Source organism: Lagopus muta, chromosome 1 (assembly GCF_023343835.1).
Source record: "Lagopus muta isolate bLagMut1 chromosome 1, bLagMut1 primary, whole genome shotgun sequence".
Classification (NCBI taxonomy): Eukaryota; Metazoa; Chordata; class Aves; order Galliformes; family Phasianidae; genus Lagopus; species Lagopus muta.
The window spans coordinates 17406456-17431568 of NC_064433.1; positions in this window are offsets into that span (position 1 = coordinate 17406456).

A 25113-nucleotide genomic window follows, 5' to 3' on the forward strand; every position below is an offset into this window, starting at 1 on the left:
AGTTACTGATTTATATTTAATGGCCTTATAATTATAGAATTATAGTCTCTGAATTATACATTTCTGAATTATGGTTGTTATACAGGAAAATCTTGAAATGCTCATTATGAACTCCTTTACGTCTGTCTGGTGTGAATCTTGCCATTAATAATTTTCTGCTAGCATGTAATTGTCCCCTGGTGTGAAAGGCTAGCAGGAACTAAGCTTAAAAGGAAAAGGTGCACCAGTAGTTCTATAGAACTCCTATATACTATATGCTATGTATCCTAGATGTTTATGTGGATTCATGGGGAAATTGAACAGCAAGTGCAGGAAATAACTGCTGCAAATAGTTCTATGTTAGAAGAGTCTTAAGTGCTACTGTAATGCGTATTTCCTTTGTTCTCACTCTTCCATGTTGGAAAGAAATTTTCTAGACTGACATTTGATCTAATCTAATATGGCAACTATTACGATGTCTTTGTTCATAACTTCTTAAACAGCATGTGTCTAAGAAAAGAAAAGTAGAAAAACTTTCTTGAAATGTACTTAAAGAGGCTAAAAAATTAGAAATTGTGCTACAAAGGGATTTACAACAAATTGCCTTTTAAAAATGAGATATAAAACTAGAGTAACTGTAGAAAAATGTCTAAATGCTGATTTCAGTCGTAGTTTTTTGATCAAGTTTACTTGATGGTCACAAGTGCTGTGTGATGCTAACTTTTGATACTGTGTGCATCTTGGCCATTAACTATCTGCAGGAAGGAAGCATGCTATGCTGCATACCAGAGATTTGTTACTTCCAGCCAACTCCAGTAGAATGTCTCATCATAATATTTTCCCACAATACACTAATAAACTCTACAGCTTTTGCCATTTTCTATTCAAAATCCGTTATAAAATATTAGTAGCGTTGCCTTGTATTCGTGCTTCCTGCATATAAATGAAGCTGGGTTCTCTCTTATATCACTTGACTTCATTTTGAGTCATTAAAAAGTACTGGCTGGAATCTTCGTATTTTCAACAGGAAACTCTGGAAATTTTGCATCACATATTGTCAGGAATAAAAAACAAAAAACAAAAACAAACAAACAACAACAAAAACAAAAAAGAAAACCAAAAAAAAACAAAGAAACTTTGCTGACCTTAAACCAAGAAGCAGACAAAGGCCATAAAATAACAGGATTACTGGGAAGGTACAAGAAGAAGCGTCTTCTATAAGTCTGTAACAAAGGAGTATCTCCATAATTGCTAGACCAAGTCAGTAGTCTCTGATACATTGAATCTTCTTGTCCATTCTGTCTGATACCAAATAAGATAAATATCATATCTCAGTGCTTGCCTGACCAGCACTGCTGCCTTAGTTTAGTGATGAGGTTCATCCTTTGATGCTGTTGGAAGAATAAAGAAGCTATGTTAGCATTTAAGCGAAAAATTCTCTGGTGTGAGGAAAGATAGGGTAATAGAGGAGAAATGAAAGGGACAAAGTGAAAGAAACTGCAACGATTGATAAATTCTCTACTATTTGTAGGCAGCTCTCAGTTCTAAGGACCCTTACTGGAATCTCTAGATCACGCAAAAAACACTCTGTACCTCACAAATAAGTTAATGTGGACTCTGACTGGGAATTAATCAAGCACCATAGTCCCATACTTTTATGGACACCTTGAAGAAATTGGCCTAGCATCCCCATAGACCCAATCGGCCAACAGTTTTCTTATTTACTATATCTTAACATATCCTGTAGTTTGTGTTCTGCCTGACATATGCTACTGAGCTACCAGTAAATTAACTAAGAAATGCTAACTCTCTGACATTACATACATACTTGTTTAGCTGAGAGGCTTTATTAGTATGCAATATAGCTTTTGCTTGGGTGGTATGACTTTAGATCTGTAAGGGCTAGTTAAGAGTTGGAAAGACTAGAAAGACTAGAGGAAACTATTGTCAAGAGAGCAGTTTCTGAGTCTCTGGGGGAGGAGGGAAGCAAAGTAACTGGCCTAGGACACTCACAGCTCTAATTCTGCATGGTTATTGAATTTAAAGACATAGTGAGTTTCCAAAGTGGACATGACAGGAAAGGTGAGCTGAGCTGAGAATAACATTTAATAAAATAAATCATATATGAATGTCGAATTTATGGAGATCAGTTCAGACTTTTGCCTATTTCAATAAAGCAATAAAACACCAGGAAGCTTCTAGCAGCCTTTACAAGGCTACAAGATTTCTAGAAAAACAGCTGACATCCTATGAAGTGTTGTAAACTTTTAATCAGTGTGACTGCAATTATAAGAATTTTCTTTAGACTTTTTTGCACACAAACTTGTGGCCTCAAAGGAGAAGTAGAAATCTTTTCTGGGCATATATCCTGGGTTGACAAATGTAGAAGCTTGGCTTAGAACACCTTTCATGTTGTGTAAGCATGCAAATCTCTGTGACCAAGTTGAGGTGGCTGTAAATTTTCATCAGGCTTCCCACAGACAATTTTAAGTGCTTTCATCCTGGTTTTGAGTAGAGAGCTCTCTGTTTGAATAGCAGTTGCACAGATGAAATAATATAACAGGCCATTGTAAAGCCAAACACTCAGAATGGATTTTCTCCCACTGTTCAGAAACAAAAGTGAAGGCTAGTGTAAGCAGTAGGAGGTCAGCCTATTTTTATTTGATTTAATTCTGTCTGAGTTGTCTCCTGCAAAACCTAATGAAAACTCAATATTGTCAGCATGGTGTAGCAAACTATTCAACAACTTGAACTTAGAAAGTTCTAAAATTTAATTCATTATTCTATGTGTTCTGCATAAATGTACTAGTCAAATGTACTCAAATTAATTAGACACCCAGAACAAAATATTCTTCCATGTAGCTTCCTACACTTGCTTCTGTATGACTTCTACTTTAAGAAAAGAGAAATGGAAAGCAACTGAAATTGTAGACAATATGAAAAATGCATCTTGGTGACAATTTCCCAGATTACAGCAACATGAATTTAGTCTTTTAATACTATCTTCTTTCGCAGTTGTCTTGTCTGTTTTGCCTTTTTAACTAGGTTCTAGCTTGAATTCTATGTCAAGATGTAGATTGAATCTCAGTAAGTAAGGTTTCTTTCATAGTTCAGGAAATGTTATGACTTCTGGAGATACTTGTTTAATTTAAACAAGGGTGACCACCTGCACTGAATCTCTGACTAACAGGACATGTTCTTCCCTCATTTCTCCTACAGTTGATAATTACCTCTTCAGTTCACACTGATTCATTGTATTAATGAATATAATAATTTGCTTGAATAAATTCACAAAGTAAAATTGTAATAATAAACAAAGGATATTATTTATCTTAATATCACTAAGGATCAAGATTTTTCTTAAAACAGTAACATGATAATCATTAATATGTACTGACAATTTTACTAAAAGGTTGCTTTTTCAGCTCCTATTCAGCAATCTACTAGACACTTGCTTGATTAAAAAAACCAAACAGCAACAAAAAACTGCTTTCTCTTTCCTGCAACTATAAGATAGAAGTGAAACTTTTTCTTTTTTAAAAGATGTTAACTTTGTTGGTTTTTTTTCTCTCACTAGAACACCACATTATAAAAATAAAGTTTATAAACAGGATTGCCTGATCATCCCTGAAAAAAGAAAGAAAAAAAAAAAGGTTAAAAAACCCCTGCAAAGTGTGATTGTGAAGGAGAAAATCGATGGATACTTTTACTGAAATTACTTATGACTGTAGTGAATAGACAGAAGACTGTTAGCTTGTATGTGTCTTCAGACACTAAATGTAACATGGCATATAATTGATGACTTCAAACATGATCCTAAAGGGTAATCTTCTAAATTGAAACATGGAACAAAATGGATTTTTATGGAAGTTATACTGTTCAACGTTTTCTTCTAATATATGTTCAAATATATGGCTAGCTTGTTAGTTCAACATACCCACAGTACAACTCCGTGATTTCTGTACCTTTAAGTGACTGAAGTATGAATAGCTTCACCCAGTTTTACCAGGTGATTGTAGGAAAAATCTTCTGTTGGTTGTAGATTTTGTAAGTTACTTTCATTTTTAGCTAAGCTACCTGTCAGTGACCTCAACTCTCTTGTATGTTGCTTGTCAGGACTGTAAAGAACATCCTTTACTTGGAAATGCTGTTTGCCTTTGGCATGACTATAGCTTTGCCCTGGACATGGGGCAGCAGACTGCTGTGTACAGCAAGATGCAAATTGCCACTGTCTGTTCCCATTTGTTCTGTGCTGAAGTTACTCTGTGACAATCCAGCTAACTACTTCAGCCTGTGCAAGAGTATGTTCCTACAACAGTCTGAACACACTGACATGAACCCTTGCACAAAGAGCATGAGCAGTGCCCTAAGGCTTCTGTTATTCTTGTGTGGAGAACTAAAACAGGACTGATAGGAGGGACAATATTCATGCACTTTGTTTCCTTGTCTAGTTGTTGAAACATTACCAGCCTAGATTCAGAAGGATAGGCCCAGGTCCACCCATGCATTTGAGTAGATCAATATCTGCTATTTCTAATTCTTAGTCATTTCATATCAATAATTTCGTCTGTAAATGTAATTACCAAATCCTGCTTGTCAACATGAGAGAGGGATTTGAAGTGCCCAGAACACTGACAGGGCTATGTTAAGCTAACTCACAGCAGATTATGTACACTTTATTATAATGAAATTTTCCTGCTGTCACTAGCATTCACTTTAGGAAATAACTCTTTTTTTCAGTTTTGTATTAAGATTTTCATAGATCGTAATATAATCAATAATGGGTGATAACAGTACTTTTAGAAATAGCAGAAGATAAGTACTACTTCCCTTTTGGACTTAGATGCTTTACTGACATTAGTCAAGTGTCTGCGTAAGTTATCCAAAACCAGACTCAATTTTTTTCTCTACGCATAGCTAGAGGAGTTAAGTGAGCATCCACCTTTTATATATGTACATGATTCAATTGCTTAATTGTTAAAATACTCGTTAAGGAAGTGAAAAATATCTCCATGTTGTGAACTGCCCCACATTTCTCCTACCTCTCAGCATAGTATGTGATAACAGGCTGGAAGAAAGGTGAGTACTCTTCTGTTCATGTTACACATTAGTATAGCAGAATGCAAATTTCAAAGAGCAGAGTACGAATGAAGAAGCAAATGGGAACATGATTCAATGGCTCAGATATCAAATAACATTCTGGGAAGGGAGACTTTGGTTCTAATTTGTGTTCATAATATTATTTATTAATTTTATCCAATAGTTTTTAAATTCACAATGCAGAAGCAACCCCTGACTTCTGTGCTGCCATGGCTACAGCCTTGTAAGTGCTCAAGTTTCTCTAAAGCTAACTTCTGACTGTTTACATAAGTTGCAGTCATACTAGTTACTGCAGCGTAGATTTATCTTTGAGCTGCTTGTGTTTCCTTAGGTGCTGTTTAGAGAACCTGTTTGCATAACTCCAGGCTCCGGGATTCCTCTAAACAAAAATGCTCAGGCTCTGCAGTGTACAGTGATGTGATACAAGTCTTCTTGCAGTTTCAGCTCTGTCTCACTAAACGTAACTGTAAAAATTTCAAAACAGTAGCTCTTAGCAAACTGTCATAGTCTGTATGACCCCTGCTTAACCATTGTAACACTAGGACAGAAACAGAGCTTTGACGTTTCTGTGGAAAGCTCTGAAGTACCTGTCTAGAAAAAAATATATTCCTATGCACAGGCAATCCATCAACTGAAGAAAGTTCCAAGATATTTTAAGTGGAGCTGTTAACACTTTCAGCTCTAAGAGTATACACCATCATTTTTATTTCTCTGTAGGAGGCACAGAAACGACATATTTACATAAATTTAGTGTTATTTTCATTTTTGATGCCCCATAATTGAGCTGTGTACACACTCTACTTCTGGAGGTGCTGCATACTTTTGGGAAATAAGATGAGGTGGAATCAAAGATTTCCTCTTTGTAGGAAAATGGTTACTAATTTTAATTGCAAAAAGATAAAACAACTAGTTCAGTGCTTGCTAAATACCAGAAGTTATTTTATGGGACTAGATTCTTAAAGAAGTTTTACAAGGATCTTGTAGATAGAAGACAGGAACCCTACTTTCATCAGAACTCTGACATTGTGTATGGTAAATATCCGTACATGACCAGAGCCAGGAATCATTGTTAGTATCAGATATAATTGACTTACATAAGTTTGCACACCAAAAAAAAAAAAAAAATCTAAAAAAAAAAAAAAAAAATCTAGCTGCCTGGGTAACTGTAATTTAGGTATATTAATTTATGCATTATGTGTTTTCTAGTGTTTATTAATTTGATCGTCATACACTACTGTTTTGAAAGAGCTTGTGTTTTTTTTCATTCAGTGTTTGAAGTTGATAATACCAATATTCCAAGAAAGATCTATTACTTATAGTACTATCACAGAATCACAGAATCACAGAATCACAAGGTTGGAAACGACCTGCAAGATCATCTAGTCCAACAACCCTCCCATTCCTATCAGTGCCACAAGCTACTAAACCATCTCTCATAGCTCCTCATCCAGGCGCCTCTTGCACACTGCCAGGGACGGCGACTCCACCACCTCCCTGGGCAGCCATTCCAGTGCCTGACCACCCTTTGAGAGAAAAAGTTTCTCCTAATATCCAACCTAAACCTCCTCTGGTACAACTTCTGGCCGTTTCCTTGGGTTCTACTATTTGCCTGGGAGAAGAGGCCAGACCCTTTTGCACCACAACCTCCCTTCGGGAAGTTGTACAGTGCAATGAGGCACTACAATATCTTCATCACAATATCTGTTGGTACGAAATTTCCCACCTCTATTTGTGCCAGTATACAAGATGTTGAGACGCTGCAGTTCTAATGGGAAGGAATATACAGATGAAAGTGAATACATCTGAACTCTCAATATCTTCAAACTTCCTAAATCCATATGCTCACTGTATTATTTTTCAGAAATTCTTAGAATGTGGTAACAGGAATCAAAACCCCAGTGCTGCATTATATGTCAAGATACCAATAAACAATATTGCAAACTTGCTTCATATTATATCCCAGCTTGCAAAGCTAGTGAAAAATCTTAAAGCTGTAAATTTATATGAAACATTAAAATATATCAAAATAGGATAATTCTATATAACAACTGCAATATCAAATACAAGTTCTACAGCAGATTTTGTCTTTCATAGCCTCATTTCTCCTCAAATTTGATTCCAGAAGAGGTATATCAGGCTACACTGTTTTAAGATGAAATTTAACAAAACTCCAAATTATTTGCATATTTATGCCTTAACATGATATCACTGTACTGTAAATTTATGGTAAGTGCTCTTTGCAAATTAAACCAGAGTCCTACAGTCTAAATTTTGTTTTGATAATGAACATACTTCATTGTAAATGATAGCCTCTCATCAGCTCAGTTTACAAGTAGTCAATTTTCTCACCTTTGGGAAATCAGCTTTTTGCTGTGACCACAGGTGTCTTGGTCACACACATTGCTCTGGTGCCTTTTATGGTTTCACATATTTTAATCACAGACTTTGATGCATCTTCTCTAGGCAGATCATCTCTTGCTGCAAGATTCCCCATTGCAGAACAAACACAAGAGTTAAAGATATGTCTTGTGGGTGTCTGAAACATTTCCTCTTCCTGCCTTTCAGTCATTTACCATATTTTAACTTTTTATACAGAATAGTTTTGGGCAATCTTTTATCAAAACACCCACTGTATGCCCAAAGCTATGTAGCTGACCTGCAGAAGCATTACACAAAGGGAAATAGTGCTTTAAGGCCTCAGGTTCTTGGATCTTAATCTGTAATTTAATATCTGGAAGTGCAGAGAAACAAAAAACAACAAAAAAGGAGTATTTGGAATTAACTGAGGAGCTTAATACAGCAATAAATTGTTCAAGTTAGCTGTGTGAAAGAATGGAAAGCCCTACTGTATAATGCACATTTATTTTTGCTTTGAGTTGTACCTTCTTTGGAGAAGATATTTTTATCTCCTCAAAAGCTTCACTGTTGTTTATTTTGGGTGATTTTCTCATCAGTCCCAGAATTTTGAAACAGGCAGGGTCATAGCAGCAGAATTTATTAGCAGAGTGCGTTTTTTTTACCACAAGTATTTGATGCTGGCCTTGACAGGTTTTCTTCTAGATCATGGCTGGAAGCTGGAACAGAACTATTTTTTTCATTATGTTTATAGTCAAACTAAGTTTTTTAACAATGTAATCAAAATAGTCAGTAACGCAATCAAAACTCTGCCATATCTGCAAATCCTGAAAAGATGTAATATATATATGTATATATAAAAGTTAATATATTGTGTATCTGTTAAGGATTTGTAAATTATTGCTGGAATCACTTCCAGTGTTTTGTTTGGAATAGAGTCTCTGAAAGTTAAGAGTTTTCTCACATGGTGAATTTCTGTTTCTTTGAAAAGAAATACTTCTCTCAGCACATGTCACATGTATCTGTACACACACCTGTACATGAGTACCAATCAAGCATTTTTACCTACATCACAATAAAAATGAATTACTCTTCAAAATTCAGACATGCATCATTTTGTGCATTATTATTCCCCAGGCTGAAAATGGTTTCATTTTATGAAGCTGACTTGTTGAAGAGAGACAGCAGTTATAATCCATACTAGTTATGGTAAAACATGAAAGGTATCCTAAAATCTTAGACCATAATTCCTTGAATTTTGCACCCAATTTTTATTCTGATTACTTTTTTCATAGAAAAAAATCATTCCAGATTTTTCTGCACATCATCTGACCCACTTATCCAGTAGAAAATGTGACTGAACTTTGTTTTCTTTTAAGTAAAAGTTCACCAGTTAAGTAAATTTCTCAGGCATATTTGAACCAATTACTTAGTGATTAAGCTCTTAACAGAGAAGTGACAAGTATTTGTCAAGTTTCAATAGTAACATGTCAGTATTAAAAGTGGGTGAACATCCTTCTGGAATCGATTCAGCTCGAACAAAAGAAACCTGTACATTTTGTCTTCATGCAGATACCTGGAGGGAAGTTTGCAAGTTCTCACACCAATTGTACTACATCTAGTAAATACAATCAGTGGAGCATATCAAATGAGTCAGAGGTCACTAAAGTAGAATTCCAGAACACCATTTGTTGAGTAAACATTGTCATCTAATGCCAGCCATAATATCAGAATGTACTTTGTCCGACCTTGAGACGGGAATGAGTTTTCCATTTGTTCTATATTCTACTTTACAAGTAACTACCTTAGGTACTCTAGGGAGCACAAGATGTAGATAACTAACCCATATCATAATGGCTTGTCACTTGTATAGCTTTTCAGACTATGTTGGTTAACTTGAGTAGATCTCTTATCAGCTAGCTCTTTTGCAGACACCTTCAAGCCAATACTGTAGATTAGATATCTGAAATTTAAGTTGATCCTTGAAACTCAACTTGGGGCCATTGGAAAACCTGCAGCTTTCTGGACTGTCATCTTGGAACTGTGTGTTACACATTATAACAACTCAAATTATCCTCAACACAGATCTTCAGGCACCTAAATCAATCCTGTCATTTTCAAAGACTAAGCCTCTTTTATTTTATTTTTTCAAATAGGGGTTTCACAATAGTGTGCCAGCACTATTGTATTTGATTTAAAATAAGTGTATTTGATTTAAAATTGGTTTTTTTGAAGCTGTTCTTTTGTCCTGTGACAGCTGAGTAATCTCTAAACTAAACCTTATAATACATTGATACTGAAAATAAAATAGAATAAAAATTATTAATAAAATAGAATGACAATAGAATGAAAAGTATTGTCTGATATTTGTGGAAGGAATACTGAGACCAATACCTTTAACTGATTGGATAGCTGAAATCATTATGAGTATTTAGGCGTTTTGACTGACTTTATGTGAGAGAAGTTGTATTCAGGCTGAAAGCACGTCAAAATTTCATTTTCCAATGACAGTATTAGTATCAGAGGATATCACTCCCAGATATTTTCTGTAAGAAAGAAGGACACGTGGAATGAATGCCCTTTGGATGCAGAGCAAAAAACAATCTAATTATGCTGCTCATATTCTGCTAAAAAAAAGTGGAATAGACACATCAGCATACTTCAAACTACCTCAATTTATCACTACTTCCAGCCATGATATTGCTTGACTTTCCCCATTAGTACATCATGTAGCATTTTTATGCAGCTCACTCAAAGATTTTATCTTGTTTACTCATGCTTTTTCTTTGAAGAAAAAATGAAATTAATGGCTTATCAATATGGAATAGGACTTTACTTCCAGTATGTACTGCTCTTAGAGAAATTTCAAGTTTGCTGCCAGGAGACATGAGGAGACTGAATCTTTAATAATCCCAGATGTGTTTTTCTATTCTACCCTTAGTAGTTTTAGTGCTATAGTCTACAACCACTTTATCACTGCTTTATCAGCATCTTCAAACTTCACAAAATGCTAAAAATATATTATGACTTTTCAGGGTAATCAAATAACAGGAAAGTAAATAAATTTCTTGTCAGATGCTGATTCTCTGAGGTCTCTTTTTATTGTCTTATTCACATTTCCCATATATTTCCAGATTTGAATAACATCAGTCTTGGGCTAGCTATCAGGAATGTATTCAGGCTAGCAATGCTTTTGACACTGCATGTTTACTGAGGAGATAAGAAAAAGAGCCTATTTTTGGGAATGTTACTCTACCATATTTAGTAACTAAAAAAGCAGGAAGAATGAGGTATATGGCTTTCTTCTGTTTTTTCCTGGTCATCTAGCGTAGATGAAAGTAGAAATTTTACTGTTCTATTTCCACTTCTCTTTCTCTAATCCAGAAATGTTCAGAATATAATAAAATTTTATAAAAAGCTACATTATGCTTATAGTGTTTACAATAATTTTTCCTTCTTTTACTTGCTTTAGAGATCTACTTTTTTTCATGTTTTGCATATTTTAAAAATCATGCTAATTATTCTAGCATTATTTGTTTCATTTGTTTTATTCCTTGCTTATCTGCAGTGTTCAGAAAGATAGTCTCTGGCCTTGACATTTCTGATTGAAATACTCATTTCTAATCTTTCACTGGATGAATATATGCTTTCATGAAAGCCTTATTTATCTAGATGTTTCTCATGAAAAAATAAATACTGAAATCAAGAGCTTCCTTGATAAAAGCTGCTACTTAAATGTGCATACTGTGGGAATTACAGCAGATCTACTGACATTTTCTGTGAACTAAAATCTTTCAATTAATGTAATCTACTAACTTTAGTAGTGTAAGAACAGTGCTACTGGATTGGTGGAGCTTTTCTTGGATAATCTTAACAGAAAAACAGGAAAATAGAAACTTACACACTTGTGTGTTCCTGCAGTAATTTATTAAGAATTTTCTGTATACTATCTTTCAGTGAAGGTTCATTTATCCTGTCATTTTCTGATGGATGGAATTGTATGGGGAAAAAAAAAAAAAAACACAAAAAAACAAAAAAAACACCCTCTCTATCTCCGTCTTCCTCTGAAATGGACCCATGTACAGCCATTACCACAGATCTTCAAATTAACAATATTTTTGTGTTCATGTGGTTCAACCAACCAACCATGTCAGTGCAGAAATGCCACCAGGTATGCTACCCTCTGGAAGGAGTATTTTTTTGTTATTAAATACAGGCATCAAATTACTCCGTCCTTTGGTTCACTGACATTCTTTGTTGATTTATTAAAGAAGCATAAAGTAGCAAAACAACCCACAAGCAATGACAGCCAAACATTACTGCCCTTTAGGATGTCATACATTGGGTATTGCATACCTCAGTATTAAAATCCAAAGAGAAGTAGAACTATCCTGTATTTTGCTGAAAAAGCAGAATAAATCCACTCAAACTCTGATCGTGTATTTCTAAGCTATTCAATTTATTCTAGTTTTTAGTCAGCAGAAGGAAATAAGCGCTTCACATGATATCTTTCAGCTGCCTTCTTTATAGCTAAATGCACTATGCTCTACAAAGTGCCTGTTACTTTCTGATGAAGTAGAATAGTTTAGTTTATAGATGAATAAAAGTATTTATAAAATATATGTATTTCTGGAAGCTGAAGATGTTATGTGAGATAAGACTGTGACTGCTTTTGGTGAAGCGATGCTGGTTGTGCTGGAAAAATACAAATTACAGAAAACTACTGACAAAGCAAATTGCATTCTGCTTTTACTTCTGACAGTACCAAACCCAAGGATATTCAGTGAAATTAAAAATCAATGTACTTAAAGTTTTTGGAAAAAAAACTTTCCTCACAATAGATTGAGGAGTATTCAGCAATATTTAAAGACTGTTTGTTTTACGTGCAATATTTTTAAGTTAAAAAATGGTATTGAATATGTATCTTCCAGTGAGCGATAGGTAAATATGATGTAATTTAACCAAAAAAGTGCTGTGGAAGTTGTATATTTGCAACAAATTTGTCTGTGACCTTTCCTCATATGTACAAATCTTCCACACTAAGTAAAAAAAGTCTGATACCTCTACATATTCTCAGTGAGAACTAGTGGTACTTCATGAATGACCACATATGCAATAAAACTGAACAGAACCAAGTGAAACCAACAAAACATCCCCACACATTAGACAGGCCATTATATTTAAATCTGATGTAATGATGGAATCATAGAACTGTTTGAATTGGAAGGGACCTTTAAAGGTCATCTAGTCCCACTCCCCTGTAATGATATGTACAGCTGATCAGGTTGCTCAGAGCCTAATTCAGCCCGACCTTGAATGTCTCCAGGGATGAGGCATCCACCACCTCTCTGGGCAATGTGTTCCAGTGCCTCACTCCCCTTATTGTAAAAAACTTTTTCCTTATATCTAATCTAAGTCTGTCCTCTTTTAGTATGAATCCATTTCTCTTAGTTCTGTCACAAACTTTAGACACTGAAAGTTCACTCTCAGGTCTCCCTCAAACCTTCTCTACTCCAGGCTGAATAGCCCCAGCTTTGTAGGAGAAAATTGAATCCTTTGGATCTCTTGGATCATTTATCAGATTTTAAAACTTCTATGTATTATTTTTTTATGCAAACCTATTCCCTATGAAATGTTCCCTACCAGAAAAAGAATAGGCCTTTCATAACATCCGTAAGGGAGACAACATCTTTTATTCTCTATTTTAGTTTATTTTTTTAGTGGTCTCTTATATCAAACACCACAAATTGAACAGATTATAGACAAGAAGATGGATTTTATTGTGATCATATTTTCATTAAAACAAGACAAATCCATTATGCAGTATACTGATTTAGTTTCATTTAATGCATATACATGCACACAAATGTTTACATTTGTTGGAAAGCCACATGTCCTCGATCATCCATACTTCTTTTTTTCCCCCTTAGAAACAACTTCAAGAAAGAATGTCAAAGTTGTCATTCAGTATACTGAGATTAACAGATTCTCTGTTATGCATCTCCTGTCATGCACTGACAGCTCAGTGGAATAATTGCTTACAATGTTGTTGCTGTTGCTGCATCTGTAATCTGCTCCAATTGTCTTCTTTCTCTCCTAGTTATTCTGCCAACTTTCAGTGCTACCAAGGAGAACCATGCATCAGCCTTACTAATTTGTTCCTCTTCAACAAAAGAAACTTTTCTTTAAACATCTAGGGTAGCCTGCAAGTATTCTGGCTAGAGACAGAAACTTTAAAGTTGTCATCATTGCCACTAGGAATAGAACTAGCATTGTCAGAGTAATTAATGATAGGTGCTCTGGAAAAATCCAATGGCTTTATCACACTGTCCGTTCTTTAATCACCAGTGCCAATCATAGAGGGATTGCTGCTGTGAGAGGAACTATTGCCAAAACAAAAGCATACCATGACTTTTTTTTATCACTTCAAGCAAAGTAAATATCCAGCAATTGATTCATGTTTGATCTTTTGCAAAGGTTAGCTTGGACTCCTAAATGGTAAACTATATACAACCAAAATACATTTGCATTTTTAAAATTATTTTCTTTTAGGGCACAATGAGCTTACACTGTAAGAAACATTCAGTATTTGACTATTTAGATGACTGAAGTAGATCTGAATGATCTACATCTAGATCAAGGTAGGAAGTCATGTAAATCATGGAGAGAGAGAGAAAGACAGAGAGACAGAACACTTCAAGCTTGAGCATTTATTTAGGGATGTTGGTTAGTTGGACCAGGGTCAGAAAGCTTGGCAGATTTAATTAATATCTTGGTCTTTTCTGCTGGTTCTTGGGAGTCTTTTTCTGGAAAAAATATTGATCATTATTCTTGTTAAAAGGTAGCAATAGCCCAACCTCTGATTCTAGCAGAAAAGGAAAGTGTAAACTCCAGACTGATACAAATGCAATTATTCTGATAATACCATGTACATATTAAGTTTTCTACCAAAGGAAAAAAACAACAAAGCCACAAAGGAATGCTACTGCATTTTTTTAAACCTTATTATTATTATTATTATTTTTCAAAACAGTTAAGTGGTGTATTTTAAAAGCGTGGAATACTGATATGTTTCTCACAGACTTTTTCTAAATATTTTATCTGGGCTTTCTTCATTACTTTTCCTATTTCAGAGATTCCAGTCAACCACTTCAAAGTCCTGTAGTTGCTGAACAAAGATGTGTTACAAAAGAAATATATCCTTCCTATTGCTTAAATGAAATGCTATATGGAAGTCTTTATTCCTTACTATAGTCAAAGACTAGGCTAGACTTAAACCAGGCAGCTTTTTGTTGACTGACAATGTAAATGGCATGAATAAAATAATTAGAGGACAAAAATGATAATGCCTCTACCCAACTCTACTAGGTTTAAGGTCTACCCAAGAGACTTGGGTGACCTTAAACCCTCTTTTACAGAAATCAAAGACCAAGCTGTGCAATATTAGGTGAATATTTCTTAACTTTTATCTTCAAAATGCAATTTTTATGACAATGGAAATAATTTCTATTTGGCTAGGAACATACTGCAGTTATATACAGTCTTTCTGACCACAGTAGATAAACAAAACAGTAAACCCTATTCAAGATTTCCAGAATGGTCTGGGTGATGGAATATTGCTGTGTGTATTCCTATGTTCCCAGTGTCAGAATGTGTGAAGCAAAATGAGATAATGTCATTACACTTTTTCTTTTGTTTCTTCTCTGCTTGTTTCCACACATATCTTCTACATTCTTAATTATTTTTCAGGAAAAAAAAAAAAAAAAAAAAAAAAGGAAAGGAAAGGGAAAGAAAATATGCATGAGATTAATGCATGAGATTAAACTACCAGAAGAATAGACATGACTGTTGGCAAGGTCTCTCTAAAATTCGACCCACATATTTTTAGCATACTTATTTTAGTGTGATAAATTGCATATCCTTTTATGATTTTTTTTTTTTTCAAATGTGCTACATAAAAGTATTCAAGAATTTTAATTATATTTTGGCAGCTCTTTGAACACAAATACTATATCTTCGATGGGCTTCTGGACTCTACCCATATGATGAGTGGTAGTCTAGATTCTCAGTCCCCTGATGTTTACAGTATTTAACAGTTGTATTTTAAAGAGTTGTTATTACAGGTCATTCACACAGCCTACAATAAAGACGTTTAGCTGACTCACCATTTTAGTCATTATTTGGCCGAGGATCTGGCTTGAGGAGAAACACATCTTTCAATTCATCTTCCTATATACATTTTTTTAATAAAAAATTTGAGAGTGGGGAGACACTACACTTAAAGTCTACACAATTTCTTCCTTATACAAACCTAGAATTTGATTTAGATTTTCCTGTCCCATCTTGAAAGCTGGGGAGAACCAAATGTGGAACTACTTGAATCTGAATTAATTTCTCTACAGGAATGGCACTTCAGTTTCTCTCCAAATTAAATTTAATCTCTGGAGTTGTTCATCTGAAACTTTGTCTCTAAGTAGTGGAAATCTTTTACATTCAATGTCACCTGAAAAATAAATATTTGTAAGTGTTGATTTCAGATACAAACAGTATCAGAATAATATCAGAAAATAGAGTAGTAGCTAGTGATCAATATAAAGTTTTATTTAAAGAAAAACAGTACATACATATAGTATAGGTTTTTGAAAATGTTTGTTGAAGTTATTTTCAGAAAGATAAGTGGAACTGAAAGCTTCCTCCAGTAATCACTGACAATTATTAAGTGAGTTTTCATGGCTAACAGTCCAATCATTATTAGTATGTTAGAACTATAGTATGGAGATATAATCCACAGAGTATATTGATTTTGAATGCAAGCAGAGATATGATCTCAGATTCAGAAGCTGTTGTACCACTTTTATATTCTAAGGGAGACATTTTTGAAAATGTATAATGTTGCTACATAAATGATGTTTCAAAATGAATATTCAGTGGAAACATTTTGTTTTGTTAATTTTTGTTTTGTTTTGTTTTTAATTAAAAAAAAAAAAAAAAAGGAATTTCGGATTTCTGAAATTTCTCAGGTGTTTTCTGTTTGTTTAGCTACTCCAACACAGCTATAGGCATTCATACTGTTATTAACGCCAAGAAAAAGAACTGCCATAAAAACTTATGAGGGAGGTTAACTGTAGTCATGCCTAGGAGACATAGTCAAGAAATCTATTTATAAAAGTTCCTACATAATCATCCATAGACAAGTATTCCTTTGGAAATCATGATAGCTAAATTCATCTATCAGAAGTGGTAACTCATAGGCTCCTCTCAGATACTACCTCAGTGTATGTACTGCTTAAAAGTAAATTGAAAGTGGCTTTTGACTCCTTTATGCTTACTCTTCAATGAAGTGTTAAAATAGCTGTTTGATTTTGTCTCACAGGAATAAGAAACTTCCTCTTCCATACCCAGGAAAGAATTTTGAATCACAGAGATCAAGAACAAAGAGCCTCAGAATACTACATGCCAATTAGTGTTTACTAATCAGTGGTTTTTCTTCATACAAGATGCTTGTGATAGGAAGCAAAACCTCAAATTCATGCACACAAGTATGTTTTAATAAATATATATTTCACTGAATTATGGTTTTAATGACATTCTAAATACCAGTGCTAGTTCTGTGAGGATACTTTCCATGTGTTTCATGCATCAGAGCCAGTTGCTAAAAAGCTGTATCTTCTTGATCACTACTGTGACACTGACAAGTGAACGATTCAAGCAACAATACAAAAAATAAATAAGAGCTTTGAAGACATAAGGATGATGAATGTTACACATTTTTGTTCCCAATAACCCTTTAGTTCAGAGGAAGATGAACCTGAATGCTGCTTTCCCACGACACATACAAATAATCAACGATCAATTAATGAATGACGCTATTTTCTACTGCTGTGAGAATGTGATTACAAAAGGGATCGAAACACAGAATTGACTGAGGAAAGACCACCTTGCTAACTTGACAGGGTCACAAGAACACTGGGGAAGTCATTTATTATTGCTATTCATTAAAGAAAGGTTATAGTCATCTTTCTAATTACTTTTCTTACTTAGAACAGCTAACTTTTTCACAGATTGCTTGTCACTGGTACTGACCTCTGTATAAAATCAATACATATTTGCATTTTTTTTGGTGCTCATTATAGTGAAACATGACACAGCCTGCAAATAAAACGTCTTTCTTCATAGCAGCAGGCAAGGCTTTAAAAACAGTGATGACAAAGGTTTAGGCTCTTTTACTGTTTTGTTGCTCCTTTCATGTATTCTCACAGCACACATGTATTGTGATTCCTTATGCTTACCATGAAGTTGCTATAAGATACTTCAGGAAAACAAAGACAATATAATATGCAAGTCCTACTAAGAACTAAGATGTTACTGTTTCTGTTTCTTAACAGATGTTTCTGTTACTTTGTTTCTTAAAATGTCAAATAAATAAGAATCATTGAAGAATTATTTCAAAATAAATGCTTTTTTCCCCTTTTCCCCCTTTGTATTGATATATCAACCTACCTGGATTGGAACTAAATCTGGATTTAAATGGTAATGTCTCCAACACCAGATATGTTTAGACCAAAGATCTCTATTAACAGATCAGTTTACTCACAGAGCAAAGACTGGAGTTGTTCTTCTTTGGTTACTAACTTTTAGCCAAACCCAGTCTTTTCTCATATAGCACAAAATCACACATTTCCAACTCTTTTTGGTTCTATCATCCTAAAAGCTTCAAAGAGAACCATTGTTTATGTCAGGAACAGTGATGCTTAGGAGTCTTATTCTGAAAAGCAGTATTGGCTGTGGTTCATTCTGCTAATAACAGAAACATTTAACACTTCAGGTAAGCCACCATTTTGGGTTGTACACACACAACCAGGTGATCCATAGATTATTGCCAATCTGTTACAAGAGAATGACATTTAACCAATGAATTGAAACAATACAGATGGAGAAAGTCTCTTCATTGCATCTTCGCCTTCCATACCTATTTTATGTATGTATTTAAAGTGAGCTTTTAAAGTAGATTAGTTACTCAAGAAATTCACGTAATCAAGAGAATATGGACAAAAAAAAAATCACAGTGGTCTGGAAGGGAATAAGGTAATGCCTTTGTTTTGAGAAGAAGACTGATGGATAAAAACACCTTAGTTTTTTATTATATGGTTCTGCATGACTGCATGAATTTGAAAACTTAAACCACAGGTATTTATACATATTGTGAACAGGTATTTGGTTTAGTAGGAGAAAAGGCTTTTGCATCTTGGAATGTATTACCCTCAGCAAGTTTGCTGATGACACCAAACTGAGTGGTACGGTTGACACAGTGGAAGGAAGGGATGCCATTCAGAGAATAGAGGGAAAAGGGTCATAAATCAAACCAAGAGAGATTCTCACAGAATTTTTTTTTTATTATTATTATTTTTTTTCCCCATGAAAACAATCAGACAGTGATACAGGCTGCCCAGAGGAGTGTGCACCTCATCGCCATTCATGGAATCACGAAGCTTTGAACAATCATGTCTGAACCTACAGCTGACTGTGCTTTGAGCATGTGCTTGGACTGGGAATCTTGTGAGGTCCTTTCCATCCTCAATTATTCTTCTATCCTTGCGAATAGCACATAAATGGCTGATATATAAAATAAGCCTAAACATAATGGTGAACACACCTTTTATATGGAATTATTAAGATAAAAGTCTTTTTTTTTTTAATTTACTTTTTTTTTTTTTTACTTGTTATGGTTGTTTTTTAAGGGTTCTTTTTTTCTTTTGTATTTATTACTTTTATTTATTTTTATTTTTATGGAGTGTGAATAAATTTCCCCGTTAATAACAAACAAACAAACAAAAAATAAGCTATTTAGCATAAAAATAAAATTCTGCATTACTGCTCTGATTATATAAGTATATCCAGAAAATCCATGTTTTGATACATTTAAAGTGCATATGTTGCTATCAATTTTGTAAGGAATTTGTCATGTTTTATTTTCAATTTCAAAGGAGTTACCATTTTATTCTCTTACTGGCCAAAATGTATCATTTTGGCAAATCAGTCAATGCAGCTATTACTGAGGGATCTGTTTCTGCTCTCAGATGTACTAGTCATGCATATGAAGTACCTCCACCGAACTTAATACTTGAGAAAGATGTTATTTGAGACTTCCAGAAGTTAATATATGTATTCTAGATAGTGAACAGCTTAAAAAAGGGCAAAATAGGTGATCTTTAGACTTTAGCACAGACTATGACTAAAACGATTTGCTCCAAGTAAATAAAAAGTTAAAACTTTGTCTTCTCATTTACTATAAATCATTATGAAAAGCTGATGAGTGAAGTGCAGATTCTTGTCTAGGTACAATTTTTTCAAGATAAGAAGAGGTAAAAATGCAGCTCTTACTATTTTATTTATTTATTTGGTAGTATGTTAAAATTGTACTACTAATGATTTGTATTCATGGGACAGCCTCAATCTACTAGTAGCTATAATTCATCATACTTCTAATTTTATAGAGGCACAGATGGCTGTCCACTCTAGTGGTCCCAACATTAGTGAATTAACCATAGAATAAAATGATTGATTAAAAATTATAATCAGACATTACTGCTTGTAATTGTGATTAATATGAGTTTACTATTTCTGACAAGAATTACTTTTCTTCTCACTGACTGAAAAAATAGAAAGTGGCTTATAGGCTTAAAAAGTCCAGGAAGACTTTAAGGCCAAATGAACAATTGATATTAATTTTAAAAAGAGAAACCTGCTCTTAATACTTCACTTTCAGGATGGCTTAGGGGTTCCTGTTATCCTTTTAAGAACTGTGAGGCAATTGTTCCCCATGGGAAAGCAGTACCTAATAACTTGCCTTTGTATCATCCTTTGTTTAGTTTAAAATTATTTTACATGCTTATACGGTCAGTAGCATCTAATGACAGTATTATTTATTTTTTAGGACTTCAGTGCTCAAAACCAATTCATATTTCCTAAGCCACTAAAAAATTATGGACTGATTTGTATTACTATTTAGATCTCAACAGAAGCACAATTAATGGGTTCGTGTGGCTTTGGTTTAAGACCATGCTTCCCACTTTGAATATCCTCACAGTGAAACAGAAATTTTTGTCACACTATTCTGATAAAATCAAGACTTCCTTATAACTTTCTTTTCTTTAGGTGAGTATGTGAAATTCCACACTCACACTATGACTTCTACTTCTTAATTTGATTATTACATCAAAAAATGCTTGAACATTGTTTAGTTTCCAAAAGTAAAAAGAATATTTAAACTGCATACCAGTTTACTAATTTTAAAGAAAGAATGAATGATTCGCTGAAGTAAATCATGTCTAGCTTCTTCCTTTTGTTTAGAAGATCTAGTATATTAAGCATTTCTACTAAAAAAAAATGTGACTTAAAGATTTGACAGAAATATCTGAAGTGCGAGAGTTAAGAAGTTACTGCAAAATGGAAGTAGCTATGCATATCTAAATGTCTCATTAAGACAAGGCTGAGGAAGCGGTAATGGTTACCCTTAGCCACAAAGTCACAGAATCACAGAATCACAGAATGGCCAGGGTTGGAAGGGACCTCAAGGATCATGAATCTTCAACTCCCCTGCCACATGCAGGGCCACCAACCTCCACGCTCAATACAAGACCAGACTGCCCAGGGCCCCATTTCCTATTAGTCATAACAAAATTGCAAATCTTGGTGAATGAATACTGAAACAGTTTGACTTACGGAAACTGTGTGGTAATATCAACCAATATATCAGCCATAACAGGTATAGAATAATCTGTTGGTTGCTGGCACTTTATGTCTGGTATATATAGTCACCTATCGTCACCTGTGAAACACAGGACATAGCTAAACATAGTATTTGGGCAAAGACAACGCACAGAGGCCTGCTGATCCACAGCATCTCTTTTGCTTCCTTTGGCAGAGAGAACACCTGAACTCCAAGGCAGAACTTCAAGAACAACAAGGGAACCTGAAGTTCCCTTCAGAAGCCACACAGCTGGCCTCTCTCTTGTTACCACTGAGCCTCCAAAGGTGAATTAGTCAAGTACCTTTTTTCCTTTGGGTGCAACAAGGTTTAATTTTCTGTTATATTACTCATTGTTACCCACAGAGATAAATCCTTATAATTATGCCGTTCTTGTCCTCTGCTTCATGTTTTAATTTGCATATCTCTTTCCAAGGCTTTTGTTTCTCTTTTCCCTCTCAGAACACAAATTTTCTTTTAAGGTTACATAAAAAACAAGCAACCAAGCAAACAAACTTTGTTTTCTGTTTAACAAGGTCTGCTGTGTATACTTGCATTTAAGCTTTTCTTTATGGGTTTAATTTCAAGTGGGAACGTGTTTCTAAGACACAATGATGCTGTTCAATTCATCCTAGAAGGATGGATGGTAAGGTGTGGTATGAAGAGGAGAGTTGGGTGATAAGACTTCTGTGGGTTTGTGCAACTTTCCAAAAAAGATGATCATCCTTTGTATAATCACAGCTGATATGTGCTGTATCACAGCGTTGAAGGCTGCTATCAAGAGAGATGGCTAATTGGCTATTTGATTAATAGCTCTCCTCCAGTCTCCATCTGTAGTGGGATTTAGCCTACTGTTCTTAAAACTGGCTGAGGCACACCTCACCACAGGCTGTTACACAGTAAAAAATGTTATAATTGAGCAAAAGATTTCAGGTATGTACAGCCACCATCAGAGGGTCAAAGATTTTTGCCACTGATTTGAAAGTCTTTACCCAATAAGATCATAGAATCACAAGGTTGGAAGTGACCTGCAAGATCATCTAGTCCAATATATTGTCCAATAGTCCAACGCCTAGTTTCTCCTTTTTTTTTTTTTTTTTTTTTTTCTTTCTAACTTCATAAAGAGAAAAGAAAGAAGATATCCATAACAGGCAAACACCTTCTCCAAAAGTACAGTGCTAGATAATGGGAAGCATGTTGTACAGCTAGACTAGCAAAGATGAAGAAAGGAGGAGCATCTGTAATCCCAGAAGATATGCAATGATGAATTTGCCCTAACCACAAACAAATGCAAGCACTTGAGGATGCATCGCAGTATCCAGGATTCAGTATGTGCTTAACAAGCTTGCATAAGTCTGCTAGTTATAAATAAAGACAGGGCCTAGCATTAAGCTGTTATTAAAACCACTAAACCAATGGGAGATAATACAATTAACTAGATCTATAATAAATACTTTCATCAGGTATGTTTTCCTATCATGATTATGCATGATTTTGTACGTTAAGCACTGCCAAATCTTCTCTCTTATTTTCAATAATACAGCTTAATTCAATGTGTGCATGGTTGTTTTCAGCGCTGTTCACCTGCCATAGTTATTCCATATTTTTTTCAGCTAAACACCACATGGCTTTATTGTTCTTTACGTTCTGTTTCTTATGAAATTAGATGTTTTGTCAATACAAGCTTAGAACCATATCTATACATCTATAAAAGGTAAAAAAAAAATACAGTTGTTTTCTTCATGGCACTTAGGTTATATATGTATGTATACATACATCTATCAAATCAATAAAAACAAAACAACAACAACAACAAAAAACTCACAGAAGTATTTACTTTCCACAGCAAGCTGCAAATTCAGTTAAAAGAATCTATAGTTTTATGCCTCAAATATTTTCATATTGAGATGCAAGCACATGATTTACTGGCAAATGAGGCTTCAGTCTATAAGTCTTTTTAGTTTTCAGAAAAGAAATATTTTTCTTAGAAAAAATGAATTATGGATATTTAAGTGTAGAAAGAATTCTTATATTTTGTTATTGTTGTAGTTAGGACTACAATATTTACCATGATTTTTTGGATATTATATACACAGGAAATAACATTTTTTAAAAGTACATATGAGAGCAGCAGATGTGACTTTTACTTAATACAGAGATGTAGGGATGAAATCTACATCAAAGCAGAAGTTACTGTAAAAAATTCAACTTATTTCTGCTACTTTGAGAACAAAGCAGTCTAAATTATTATTAAAACAGTCAGGAGAAACAGGGAGTATACAGCAACTCCTATATTATCCAGTTAAATTGACCATGGGCATTGAAAAATATTGCAACCTTAAGGATTAAACAAAGGATTAAAATTGATAAAGACCCATGTCTTTAGAATAAAGTCTGACAAAAGATCCAAATGTCAGAAAATGTCAACAAAACCTGACATGAAAAATTATACAAAGAAAATTATAATACGAGTGTGGCAGCAAGGTACATGAGATGCTTTCACTTGCTTCGTTGGGAGGCGGTAACTGACCTGTGAATCCATTCTTTCAATTGAATTCAATATAGCCTTGTATCCACTGTAATGTTGCATCTTTCCCACAATGTTGTGTGCTCACAATGGTGCATAACATAAGGGCACGTAAAATAAAATAGTTGCAATCCAGTGGAAAACAGAGAACAAAAAAATTTACAGATGAATTGGAATAGTGCATTAAAGGTTTGTCAGTCATACCTCTAAAGGAAAGATTTATCAAGAGTCTTTTCATACAGCTCTCTGCTGACAGATATCTAGTTTATAATCTTTTTTTTCCCCCACAAACTTCCACAGAATCATCCAGAATGGGTCCACTGCCTCAGAATTACTCCTCCACTAGGAACAAATGTACTATTTAACATGGCAACATATTAAAATGCCTAAATTACAGATGGCAACTGTAAGAGATTATTGTTTTACATCATTGTCTCAAAGCTTGCTGGGGACACAGATGAACAAGTCCAAGCAAGTCCCTGGCAAGGACTGAGAAATCCTTTGTCTGGAGAACACTGATGGTCAAGTCCTGGGCAAGGGTTGTGAAATCCTTTGTCTGAGGGACACAGATGGACAAGGCCAGAGGCAAGGAGAGAGAGAGACACAGGTAAGTCACAGATTAATGTCCAGGAAGCAGTCTTTTGCCTGAGTTTATCTTGAGTTGCCTGGGTCATCTCAGCAGCTGCTGCACATGACTCATACCCAAGCACCCAGGAATGCCACCCTGGCAGAAGAAGGAAAAAAAGGGGACCTACAAGCATGAGGTTAGGTTTTCTGGCAACAGATTCCTCATGAAGAAGAAGAGGTTTCTGACATGATAAGCCTCATGACCTGCCTCTCCCTCCTGGACTTGTTCTGTGCTCTACCACAATGCTGAAGAAGAACAAAGGTGTCTGCCATCAGATTCCTCACTACAGAATTCCTGCATGCTGACGGACTCTCCTGGGCCTGCTGCTTCAGTCCTGATGCTTCCTCCCATATTGGCTCTGCATATTTTGCTACCTGCTTGCTGCCCATGGCCAGCCATGCTGCTGCTGCTCTCCTCCTGTGGCTTCTGCCTTGGACTTTCAAAACGGTGTGCAACAGGACACTGCTGGATCCTGGTGGTGACTATCTCCACTTCATGCAATTCTCAATTGTTTCCTATCTTTTCTATCGCCCTCCTTCCCTTCCCCATCACCCTAATTCATAATAGTCACCGTCCTTCCCTTCCCCGTCTCCCTAATTAGGATTTATAATAAACTGGTCAAACCAACATTTGAACCATTGTTTCCTAATCTCATGCCAGGTATACATATATTAAAAAGAACCTCCTCTCCCTCCTATAAATTGGAGTGAGACAGCATCATTCAAAAAATTGACCTATATAAATAACCTTTTCTCAACATTGCTGGATTAAGGTGTT